The sequence below is a fragment of the Macadamia integrifolia genome, chromosome 10 (genome assembly GCF_013358625.1).
Source record: "Macadamia integrifolia cultivar HAES 741 chromosome 10, SCU_Mint_v3, whole genome shotgun sequence".
NCBI classification, from domain to species: Eukaryota; Viridiplantae; Streptophyta; class Magnoliopsida; order Proteales; family Proteaceae; genus Macadamia; species Macadamia integrifolia.
In genome coordinates, this window is record NC_056566.1 from 1,915,209 (window position 1) to 1,925,580 (window position 10,372).

The following is a 10,372-nucleotide window of genomic DNA, read 5'->3' on the forward strand; positions in this document are numbered from 1 at the left end:
CCTCTTCCTCGAACTAAAGAACATAATCCTCATCCTCCTTACTAATTTCCTCCTCCATGGGAACGTCCTCCCTATGGGCATTCCTCCTGTCCCTGCCTCTTTGAGCTCCTGCTCTTTGAGGTACATCCATAAGAGCTTGGAGACTCATCCTCAGTAGGTTTCCCCTGTCAAATTTGTCCACTGGAGTCTTTCCCTCCTCACCATTCAAATCCACCCCAAAGAACGGAGGATCCTACCATATGGGAAACCTCCGTCCTCGGGGTAGGAGGTATGATGCTCCATAGTCTTAAGTATGATGTAGGGCAAGCAAAGTGTTCGGCACCTCCCTCCAAGGCCTTATAGATGCAGAAGGCTATGTAGGCCGCCATGAAGTCTACTTGGTTCCGGTGACCTCCTTTGGGGAGTAAATTAAACTGAACCAAGCAAGCAAATACACGAACCTCTGGGTAAAATGTCATCTCAGAATCTGGACGCTCCTTGCTACCACAAATGGTCTCGTAAATGTGGTCCTGCGTCTCCGAACTTAAGGATGGGCCCACGGGCTGTAGAATTGATGCCCAACTGAAGAAATGTCTAAAATACTAGCAAAGGTGTCCACAGTCAAGCGAATGTTCACCCCCTTCACCATGCTAGTGATTGAGTACTCCCCATACTGGTAAAAGACCTCCAAATTACAGTAGAATCTTCGAACCAGTTGTTCATAGCATGGACGATCGATGTTAAGGATGGACTCCAACCCAGTGCAGTAAATCTCTCTTGGAGTTGGATCTTGTGGAAATCACTGATTACCACGGTCTTCTCCATCATCACAGACCTCTTTAGAAAGGTCTGCCAATTGGTTGCCGCCCCCAAACTTCGAAAGAGTCCCTCATCATAGTCTGAAGGATCGATAGGGACATGTCCTTGTCGCCTTATGCGAAGGGCTGGGGAACTAGTCCCTGCACTTTTCCCCTTCGAAGTTGTGGCCCTGCGTCGAGTGGAAGAGGATGCGGGTTCCTTGCCCTTGCGAGAAGATATCCTAGCAAGAAAAGAGAAGGGATGATATAAGTAAGGATGTTGCATAACAAAGGAAGCAAATAGGTGGGTGAGCAAGCATATGTAAATGCACCTAAATACATAATGTGGATTATTATAGAAAGAGAAGTGGATAAACCATGGAGAAGTGAATAGGAGGAAGGCCCCAAAACATGATATCCACTAGCACATTGCAAAATAGAAATGTAACAAAGGCGTATAAAGCATGGCAAGTGAGAAATGATGGAAAACCCCAAATCTCAATGTGCAAGTTCAATCTAAGAAAATGAAAAGTTCCATAATAGTGTAAAGCTTGAAGCTCACATGTCTATGAATGGAATGCCTATCATTATACAATCAAGATTATGCAAAGAAATCTTCTATTATGACATTGAGGTGCAAGGAATGAAAGAGATTTAAGTTGTCCATAAGTATGAAATGATGTGAAGAGAATCATAGAAACCTAGAAATTTTTTCAAGAAACCCAACAACAAAAGAGATGGATTTCATGAAAAAGAGATGGATTTTCATGAAAAAAGAGATGGGATTTCAAGCATATACAAATTTCCATGATCTCACCAACATTGTAAGTGCAAATCGAGGATAAGAAATTTCATTTGAGTTGTTAGTTGGGGAGAAAAGGGTAGAGACAGAAGAAAACCCCAAATTAGAGAAATTAGGGCATGGTTTGGGATTTCTCTCATGGATTGGGTACTAGAGCCCAAAACTATGAATGAATAACAAATAAAGTATCATATTCTTATGGAACGATTGTTCTATGGAAGGAAACATGAAAGAGATCAAGTATTTGGGAGCATAAATGGATTCAACCTCTAAAATACATGTTCTAAGAAGAGAAATGGAGAAGAGACTTACTTGAGAGTGAAAGGAGCTTGGATCTTCCAAAAATCCGGGAATCGTTGAGTGAAATCGCGAGTGGACGCACCAAGAACCTCCCAAAAATTGTCCCAAATAAGCCAAGAGAAGGAATAAAAGAAAAAGGAGAAAACAGGGGCTTAAAGCCCTGTTCGTCTTCCGCCTCGGGTCAGACCGACGGGCCGACCCGAGCTGCCCGCTGGTGGATAGCCCGCCGGTTGGGAGAAAAGCACACAAAAAAAGGGGGAGATTTAATATATATATATTATTGAAAAAAAAAAAAAAAGTCAAGTGGGACCATCGTCCTACCTGTCGATGCACTAGCACCATATTTTCAGGATTTAGCTGTGGCTAGTTGCAAGACATCATACACTATAATACCCCGTGTGTTGGCATATGATTTATGTGCTGATGTAAACTCTAAGATACTTAACCAATGTTTGTGTATGGTATGTTCTAGGTGCAAGGACATGATGGTACGTACTAGATCCGGTAGCAATGCACGAGGTACTTCACGTGGTCCTCGCCCGGTCGATCGACCACCGAATCCTAAAAGGTCCCACTCTGTGGGGCAGAGCCCACTCCCACAACCTCCAGAAACCTTTGATCAGGGTGTGGCACAAAGGGACCCACCTATGACTACACTTTTGGATCCTCCACCGGTCATCACTCCGGGTGATGTTGCAACCATAATCCAGCAGTCACAACAAGCCTTCCAGCAACAAACGCTTCAGCAGTAGCAGGCATTTATGGCTGCTATATAGCAACAGTTAGACCTTCCTCAACCCGGTCGACATCCCCGGATAATTACTCCACAAGACCCACCTGTAGGGTCAGTATGGGGCCACAAGTTGGAGGTACACCTCCAATTCCGCCACTCAGCATTCCTCCGTATATGGTGCCCCCTCCATACCCTTACCATATGACATATGCACCCAATTACCCACCGAAAAATAATACATTAAGGGTAGTGGAATCTTTTAAGAGGAATTTGCCACCTGTATTCTCTAATGTGGGAAGTGATCCTCTAGAGCCGGACCAGTGGATCCAAGAGCTAGAAAAGATATTTGAGGTAATTGAGTGCACTGAGGCACAGAAGCTTGTTTGTGCGGGGCTGCAACTCAAGAATGAAGCCAACTCTTGGTGGCAAGCCTCTAAGCCTATATTGTTGGCCGCACATCCGGAACCCACATGGGAGCAGTTCAAGGAGTTGTTTTTGGCCAACCATTACCCTCGTAGCTTCAGAGACCGTAAAGAGGCGGAATTCATGGCTTTAACTCAAGGGAATAAGACTATCCTTGAGCATCAGTAGCAGTTTGAAAGCTTGTTCCATTTTGCCCCTAGGTATATGAGGTCAGCTGAAGAAAAGGCTGCAAGATTTCTGAAGAGATTAAAGGCATCTATTGGGTCAGTGCTCGAGGTCCTAGATTTGATAGATTATGACCAGATTGTGTAAAAGGCTAAGACCATGGAAGATAAGCAGAAGGGAGAACAGTCCCTCACACCTGGATTGTGGAAGATGACTAATCCATTTCCAGACATGGGTAACTCATTCCAAGTATACCGTGGGTCGTATAGTTCTGGGCCTACATACAGACAGCCCTACAGGCCATTTGGCTACCTTCCTCGACCAGCTGGTGGTTTGGGCTCTACATCTTTTCGCCCAAACACTAGTACGGTGCCTACAGTCACAAGGCCACCCCATCCCTCATCCGCATCAGGTCAAGTGTAGAGGGGCCCCGCCCCAGTTCTGGCGTCATAGATCCGTTGCTTTAATTGTCATTCCTATGACCCTATGCTAAAGACTGTCGGGTCAGATCAGCCTTACCCTCCAGTCAGCCCTCTGCGTACCGACCTCCCTTAACTCGGGAGAATCAACCACAAGGAAGAATGTATACCCTATCAACTGAGGAAGCTGAGTCCAACACGGAAGTGGTAGCAGGTACATTTTAATTTAAGATTTTCCTTATGTTAAATATTGATGACATGTTGTACTTATATGCATTGTTACACTAGGTGTTCTACCTATATCGGGCATACCAGCCTATGTCTTGTTTGATTCAAGAGCTACACATTCATTCGTATCTAAGAGATTTGTTGAGAAACTTGGTATGTCACCTGGGACACTAGATCATGGGATGATTGTTAGTATGCCTACCGGTAAAGTTACACAATTGAAGGAGGTGTATGGGCCGTGCCCAGTGGAAATTAGTGGGAAGAAATTGGATGCACAACTCATTAAATTCAACATGCAGAATTTTGACGTTATACTGGGCATGGATTGGTTGTCGGCCCATCGAGCTAATGTGATGTGTGCTGAAAAATTAATTAGGGTGACAGATGATGAAGGAAAAGAATTGGTATACCAAGCAGATAAAATGAAATGGGCTAGAAAGGTCCTCGTCTCCGCTCTTCAAGCGATAAAGTTGTTGGAAAGTGGATGTCAGGGTTACTTAGCATCGGTATTTGATGTTGATGCAAAGGTTACACCTCTAGAAGAGGTAATGGTGGTTAAAGAATTTTCTGACATATTTCCAGATGATCTGATGCATCTACCGCCTGATAGAGAGTTGGAATTTGCCATAGACTTGATTCCTGTAGCAGCTCCAGTGTCTAAAGCTCCATACAGGATGGCACCAGCCGAGTTGAAGGAGTTACAGGTGCAGTTGCAAGAATTATTGGAGAAGGGGTTTATTCGCCCAAGTGTTTCACCTTGGGGTGCCCCAGTATTGTTTGTCAAGAAGGAGGATGGCAGCTTGTGTATGTGCATCGATTACCGGGAATTGAATAAGCTAACCATTAAGAACCGGTATCCATTGCCACGCATTGATGATTTGTTTGACCAACTTCAAGGTGTAAGGGCATTTTCGAAGATAGACCTTAGATTAGGCTATTATCAGCTCAAGATAAAGAGCGGCGACATACCCAAGACAGCGTTCAGGACTCGGTATGGTCACTATGAGTTCCTAGTGTTATCTTTTGGGTTAACCAATGCACCTGCAGCATTCATGGATTTAATGAATCGAGTATTTCACGATGTCCTTGATAAATGGGTAATTATTTTTATTGATGACATCTTGATCTACTCTAAGACAGAAGAGGAGCACACTCAACACTTGTGGATGGTGTTACAGAGGTTGAGAGAACAATAATTGTTTGCCAAATACAGTAAATGTGAATTTTGGCTTGAACAAGTTGGATTCCTGGGACACGTAGTGTCTAAGGCCGGAATCGAGGTGGATCCTGACAAGGTGAAAGCAGTAGTAGAGTGGGAAAGCCCTAAGAACGTTACTGAAATTAGAAGTTTCTTGGGTTTAGCTGGATACTATAGGTGCTTCATTGAGAATTTTGCTCGGGTCTCAGCACCAATGACTAAGTTAACCAAAAAGGGTGTGAAATTTGAATGGGTAGAGGAATGTGAGAAGAGTTTTCAGGAATTGAAGAAGAGGTTGGTGTCGGCCCCTGTGCTGACCATCCATGAAGGCACAGGTGGAATGACAGTCTACACTGACGCTTCCAAGGTTGGGTTAGGTTGTGTTCTCATGCAACGCGGTAAGGTGATAGCGTATGCATCCCAACAACTAAAGGAATATGAGAAGAACTACTCCACTCATGACTTGGAACTAGCCACAGTCATTTTTGCCCTAAAGATTTGGTGACACTATTTCTATAGGGAGAAGTACGAGATATACAGTGACCATAAGAGCCTTAAGTACCTTTTCACCCAAAGAGATTTGAACATGAGGCAGAGGAGATGGCTCAAACTCATGAAGGATTATGATTGTGACATTCAGTATCATCCTGGCAAGGCTAATGTAGTGGCAGATGTGTTGAGTCGGAAGGCACAGACTGTGTCACTCTCATACCTAGCAGTCAACCCACTACTCGTACAGGAGGTGACACTAATGGATGAAACCCTCTTATATGAAGGAGCAACCTTAGAGCTTGAACATCAACTAGAAAACATTAAATGGTTGACTGTATCCCTGGCGGCTCTACAGGTGCATCCGTCTATTAGGCAAGAGGTGATAATGAAACAACCTTTGGATCCTGAATTGCAGCGGATCAGAGTTAAGATTCAAGATCAAACAATGAATGACTCTGATTTTGTTTTAACCAGCGATGGGGCATTGTTGTTTCGAGGTAGATTGTGTGTGCCCGATGATTTGGATATACAAGACAAGATAGTGCGGGAAGCACACAGCTTCGAGTACTCACTCCACCCAGGAAGTATAAAGATGTGTAAAGACCTTAAACAAAATTACTGGTGGCCTAGCATGAGAATCACAATAGCCCTGTATGTGGCGACTTGTCTTACATGCCAAAAAGTAAAATCTGAGAGGCATTGACCTTATGGTACTCTTCAACCACTCCCAGTACCAGACTGGAAGTGGGATAGGATTACAATGGACTTTGTCACTGGACTACCATGCACACCTAAGGGGATGGATGCGATATGGGTGATAGTTGACCGGCTTACTAAGACTGCTCATTTCATTCCCATCAAGACCAAGTTCTCTATGGCCAAGTTAGCACAATTTTATATGGATAACATAGTGCGCTTGCATGGAGTGCCAGTGAGCATTGTGTCAGATAGGGACCCAAGGTTCACCTCCAGGTTTTGGAAAAGCTTCTAGCATGCTTTGGGATCATAATTGAATTTGAGTACTGCTTTCCACCCACAGACTGATGGCCAGTCGGAGCGAACCATACAGATATTAAAGGACATGCTCAGGGCATGTGCAATGGAAATGTGTGGTAGTTGGGAAGAATATATACCCCTCATGGAGTTTTCCTATAACAACAGTTACCAAGCTACGATTGGGATGGCTCCATATGAGACATTATATGGTAGGAAGTGTAGAACTCCTCTGTATTGGAATGAGGTAGGCGAACGTCGAATGTTAGGACCCGAAATGATACAGATGACTTGTGACAAGGTCGATATTATTCGAGAAAGGATTAAGGCAGCTCAGTCACGTCAAAAGAGCTATGCAGACAACCGCAGGAAAAACATTGAGTTTCAAGCAGGAGAAAAGGTGTTTCTCAAGATTTCCCCTACTAAAGGGTTGCAAAGATTCCATAGAAAGGGTAAATTGAGCCCGAGATACATTGGCCCATTTGAGATCTTAGCTCGGGTTGGCTCAATAGCCTACATGCTTGCTCTGCCACCTTCTCTCGGGAATGTTCATAATGTATTCCATGTATCCATGCTAAAGCGATACGTTCATGATCCATCGCATGTATTACCTTACTTTTTAAATCCGGTCTAATTACGCGGTTGACCCGATTTAACCATGTAGGACTCGAACCAGTGAGGGTTAAGGCGGGTTCCTTATGGACCATGATGGTAAGGGTGACTTTGAACACAGGTTGGCTAGACAAGTTCGAGTCAGTGCCAGAGGAGACGGGTGTACCCAAGCCGTGCACATACACGTATCATAAGGGCATGTACGGATAATGCTGGTATGTAGCCGTATCCTAAAGCGCATACGTATGATATAGCTTGTGCTGAGAGTGAGATACATGCCGAGAGTCGAATTCCATCAAAATCTCACTTGTTGGCTAATTTTCGACCCTCAGGTGGGTGGTCACAGGTGGGCGCATCTGTCCACCTGAGTGACCCACCCATGTGGTTACTTGTGGTTTTAAAAAGTATAAATAGTATTATTATGTTTTTCATTTTCTCATTTATTATATTAAGGGGTTTGGTGAGAAGAGTAAAGAGGAGAGAGAAATGAAGGGAGAAAAGAGAACGTAGAAGAGGAAAGGGGAAGGAAGAGGAAAAAGAAATGGATTTAAGTGGCACTAAGGTTTGATCTTCCCATTCCTACGCTAGAAGAGTGATCCCCAATACGAGATCTACAATTAGAGGTGAGCAAAGACTATGTTTCTTAAACTTTCACCAAACCCAAGTAAAACCCTTGATTTGGGTAGAGTTCCTTGAGTTCTTGTAAATCCCCCTCGAGACGATGAATCTAAGGTTTGATAGATGTTCTATGTGTTGATTTTGAAGGATTTGAAGAAGTGTTTACAAGGTTAGAGAAGCATTGGTGATTTCTTGAGCTAAGAAGTGATTTTGGGGTTTTGAAAGAGTTATTGAGAAAAGAAGGTAAGATGGCTTTTCAATCCTTAAATCTAACTTAGATCTAGGTTAGAATCATCTTATAAGACCTTGAATGTGTGAAAAATGTGATTGGAAAAGCCCCATTTGATTCCCCAAAGGTTGAGGAAAGTTTCGGAGAAAAAAGGGCACTTTTTCGCCCTCTCAGGTGGGCTGAGACCGGTGGGCCGAATGGCCTGCCTGAGGGTGCCCGCCTGAGAGGGTAGGCCCTTGGCTACGATCGATGGGCCGATCGGTAGGCTGATCGGTGGGTCGACCTGCCCGTCGGTCATGATCGGCCCTCGGTCCCCACCGGTGGGTCGATCGGTGGGCCAACCTGCCCACCTGAGATGACCGGTGGGCTGTCCGACCCACCCGAGAGGCCCCCAACGTGATTTTTTTGTCCGAATGGACCAAAACGGGCGTGCAACCTTCTTTTATGATTCTAAACATGATTTTGTCATCAGATCTTGTTAGTTTTGACCCCAAAGTGGTGAAATGCTAACCCCATTCACTTATGATAGGTTCACCAAAATTTATGTTTCTCGCGTCGGATCTCATCTGTACCGGGCGTGAGTCTTTGTACACGACAAGTAAGTGGGGAGAGGATGTTTGACCTTATTTTAAGGCTTGTTTGGCATTCATTCAATTGTATCTAGACTAGCCATGTCATCATGCAATTATGTGTAGCTTAGCCATCCTCCTATGATTATGACATGTGTGTTGTGTTTTACTTTCTCAATGCTAAATGATGATGTGTTTATGTGATGAATGATGGGATCATTGTGCATGATGCATTATTAGACTAGATGCCGTAGTTGGCTTGGAAACGAGTGTATTGGTGGCCCGTGGAATGGGACGCGGTGGCACTATGCAATCATAATATGTCATATAGGAGCATGCGGTTTAGAATTATCATCTTTCTGTGCTACGACCCTTCCCAATAGGGGTTGAGGTGTTGGGTTACCATTTGGGGGGAAGCAGTGGTCGCGGTTGTCGGGTCACTGTGGCGGTTAGACATACGCCCGGCTGGTCATTAGGATAGTCGGTAACATCGGTGGTATATTCAAGAGGGCCAATCGTACTGCTTTTAAATTACTGGAGTCATCACTTTTACTTTCTGTCATTTACTTTTATGTTGAGAGCCAGTAGTCGACATGCTTTACTTTTCTGAGTACTCACAGTGGGCCTTCTCCGACAGCCCTATGGGCGTATCGCGGGATGGAGTTCACGACTCGTACTCGGAGTATACGCGCACTGTGGTTGTAGTAGAACTACACCAAAGACTTAGTAATGTTGTTTAGGTGGATGTGATTTAAAATGAATTGCATAGCATATAGTGCATATGGATGTGATTGTTGTGTGGTCCTTCTTTTCACTTACTGAGCTAGTGAGCTCATCCCACGTGCGCACCTCTTTTAGATGATTTTGCAGGTCACCAGCTTGAAGATCATGGGTCGGGCCCCATAGTTGAGTTTTCCGAGGAGGATTGGTGGGTCCCCGAGGAGTATGAGCACGGTACAGATTGCACGTGCGAGAGCTGTGCTGCGGGATTGCAGTATTGACGACGTGCAGGGTTTTACTTTTTGATTCTTTTGGTGACCCCTTTTTGTGTACTTGATACGTGAATTGTTATTCTTTTTGTGTAAATATCATGCCTGTGGGCCCACATGTATTTATCTATATACTACAATTTGGGTATCAAGTATATTAGGGGTATTTACAAGTAAGTTAAGTCTTCCGCTGAACTTTTGAACGTTTATCTTAGATGTGTGTATGCTGTGGTTGGGTACTGTATCAGATGATCCTGGCAGGTTTGGGTTAACCGGAGTTAACCCTGTCTCCGGTCCGGTTCTATGCGAACGGGATGTGACAAATATTTTTTCAATATTCTTGGGCAAAACAGTCCGTAAGGTGACTGGAAGAAGTTGTTGTATCAAATTATGACAATCATGACTTTTCATTCTTGATATTATCCTCTCCTTGACTTGCACATTACGAGAGATATTACCAGCAGAGCCATCTGGAACCTTCACACCACTTAATATTGTGCAAAACACCTCCTTGTCCTCATTTGACATTGTGTAGTGTGTTGGAGGTAAAATGCCTTTATTCTTGCCTTCAATTACCTTTAGATGTAGATCAGTACGTATTTTCATATCTTTCAGATCTAGACAAGTGTGCATGTGATCCTTCGTTTTGTTTTTTATATTTAACAATGTGCCAATGATACTATCACATACATTCTTCTCAATATGCATCACGTCTAGATTGTGTAGGACAACATTATGTTTCCAATATGGCAGATCAAAGAATATACTCTTCTTCTTCCAGTTAAGTGGGAGTTCTGGTTGTTGTAATCTCTTTCTTTTCTTCTTT